The sequence below is a fragment of the Callorhinchus milii genome, unplaced genomic scaffold (assembly GCF_018977255.1).
Source record: "Callorhinchus milii isolate IMCB2004 unplaced genomic scaffold, IMCB_Cmil_1.0 Scaffold3, whole genome shotgun sequence".
Classification (NCBI taxonomy): Eukaryota; Metazoa; Chordata; class Chondrichthyes; order Chimaeriformes; family Callorhinchidae; genus Callorhinchus; species Callorhinchus milii.
This window is the reverse complement of record NW_024704744.1, coordinates 94,354,712-94,357,535: the sequence shown is the minus strand read 5'-3', so window position 1 is coordinate 94,357,535 and position 2,824 is coordinate 94,354,712. Positions and strand designations below refer to the sequence as shown.

The following is a 2,824-nucleotide window of genomic DNA, read 5'->3' as shown; positions in this document are numbered from 1 at the left end:
TATTAAATCTGCTTCCACCCAGCAATTCACTCCGCTCTTCTGTCCCTGAGGCAAGGCAACAGTTTAATTTTATAAATATTCTTGCGTGACAACTTAATGCACGTGCTGGTGACCCGCGCGGGCAACATGACGGAATATAAATCCAGGATCTACTGTCTATTTTGCCGGGAATAGGTACAAGACGCCGAATTTATCTCACTGACAAATCTAGACAAGGATCTATCTATCGAACAGTTCTAGTGCTCCAGGACACTACCCCACATGAAAGGTGCCATACAGATGCAAGTTGTTGTTGTTTGGCATCACAAACTATGAGGGGCAATGCTGGCCAATCAATAGGACCAATTCCGAAATAACTCTTTCCTTTCTAATATTTTTTTTCTCCCTTAATTTTCTTTCTCTCTTCACCCAAAATGTGCTGAATCCTCCTCTACCTCGTGCCCTGTAGTATTTCACTCAAGCGCCCACTTTAACCCGTGTGATTCACGCACTGTGAGTACTTCTCAGCGTCTAAAGGTGGACATTAAAGATCCTGTGACAATATCTGTAAAGCAAAGGGAGTTTCTTCCGGGGTCCTGTCCACAAACCTTCAAGTTAAAGTGGTCATTGCCTCGTGTTCATGTTTAATAATAGTAATCCTTGGGTTTGATACAGCGCCTCATCAGGTCTTCAAGACGTCTCAAAGCGCTTCATAGAATATACTGTAAAGTGAATTCACTGTGTACTTTGCCAGAGAAATGCGGCAGCCAATTGGGCACAGCAGCGTCCCACAAACAACAACAACTACAACAACAAAATTACATTTGTATAGCGCCTTTCACGTCGGGAGGACGTCCCAAGGTGCTGGGCAGACAGAGTTACGGTCGTGGATTGAGTGGCCAAATTATTATTATTATTTTATTTATTTTGAAGGGATTATTACCCCCGGAAAAGCGATCCGCTAATCGACTAACAACCGGGTTGCTACTCACTGCTCGGTAAATGGAGTAAGGAAACTTGCCCAACGTTTCGCCCGCCCGGGAATCGAACCCAGGTTCTCTCGCTCATGAGGCGAGCGCTCTTACCACAAGACCTAAAGGAATTGCGAGGCTATGAGCTATGCGGGCGGATTCATTTCAAGTGCATTGCAAACTTAATCCGTAAATATGTTTGTTCCACTTCACTGCGCGAGGGCAGTGTTTTACAACACAATCAGTGTCTCCGCACTCTTATATTGGTTTACAAAACCATCAACAGAAAAGTACTAGAAATTGGAAGTAATGAAAAAAATCTTTTTCCCTGATTCATAAATAATAATAATAGAATTTGATTCATTTCAAGTGGCAGAAACAGCAACATCTCTGAGTTCCTGTGTGACCCATGGAGACTCAAATCCCAGGATTAGGTCAATGTGGAGTCCTGTAGCTCAGTGGTTAGAGCACTCGCTTTGCGAGCGAGAGACCTGAGTTCAATTCCAGGCAGAGGGCGAAACCTTGGGCAAGTTTCCTTACTCCACACAGAGCCTAATAATAATCCCTCCAAAACCAAAAACAATAATAAATTGGTCATTTTCAATCTACGACTGTTTGTGGAACATTGCTGTGCGCAATTGGCTGCCGCGTTCGCCCACAAATATACAGTCAATTCACCTTACAGTGTGTTCTGTGAAGCGCTTTAGGACGTCCTCCCGATGTGAAAAGCGCTATATCAAATGTAAGGATTATTATTATTAAGCAATTAACGATTCTAAAATTAACAGCTCTATTCCTCTGTTTTGTTGCAGTACCCCCGATTTGTTTGCATCATTAACACCTCCTTAACCTACCATCCCCTGTCCTCTACCCCATTTTCGGCTTTGTCTTCCTTGCCCTGCTTCTCCCGACGAAGGGTCGTGGACCCGAAACATTGACTCACTCGTTGACTCGTGCGGTCGAAGAGGAGGGACTTGAGAGGGACCTTGAAGGAGGCAAGGGGGTGAGGGTGAGGGGACTGTGGGATGGAGTTCCAAAGGGTGGGCAGAGAGGCTGAAAGCCTGACCGCCGATGGTGGGGGGGGGGCATGGATCAGGCTGCTGAGTGCAGCGAGTGGACAAGTCGATATGGCAGGAACCAGGAGCCTTATCGATCCGTCAATTTTGCTTTCGCATTCTCATTTCCCAAGTTTATTTGAATCGAATAGATTAAAAGGTGGCAATGCCTGAAACGCAAAGCACTGGAGGGGGAATGGGGTTCATCAAGGAAAGAAGATAGAGAATAGTCCTAATAACCCTTTCATTTGATGCAGTGCCGTACCAGGTCATTGAGATGTCTCAAAACACATCACAGGATGTACCGCAAAGTGCAGTGACTGTGCATTTTGGAGGGGTGGGGGGGGGAAACGAGGCTCCTCAAGCAGGGAAGTGTCCCACGGTGCTTGACGGTGGCAGAGCTGAAAGGAGGTGGGAGGTGACCATAGGCACGGGTCAAAGAGGAAAAGGTCTCCAGGCACGACCTGAAGATGGGGAAGAGGAAGGGGCAAGGCAGAGGGATAGAGAGAGAGTGTTCCAGAGTTTCGGGGGGTGGGGGGTTAGTGACTGAAAGCGCGGGAGAAAGCGGGTCAGAGAACTGGTATCGCACCACAGTGTTTGTGTACTTCCCGTGGTATATATATAACAGGATTCGAGCAGGATTCTGCAGGTAACCAGATGTGTGTCACTCTGAGCTCTGGGAACTCTGGTGCAAAGCAGAAACATGACACACTTCTGGTGACACACTTTTGGTCCACGGTGTGCCATTTACAGCTCCCGTTTCAACCCTATTGTGAATATCAACATGTTTTACATCCCCCTCCCTTCCTCTCTCTAATC

General features: G+C 46.6%; 1 non-coding gene across 1 annotated transcript; it reads right to left on the bottom strand.

Moving 5' to 3' along the window:
- Window positions 1–1,009: 1,009 nt before the first annotated feature.
- trnam-cau lies at window positions 1,010–1,106 on the bottom strand. The gene has a single exon. It is a non-coding gene; the product is annotated as a tRNA-Met (tRNA).
- Between the last annotated feature and the right edge of the window lie 1,718 nt (window positions 1,107–2,824).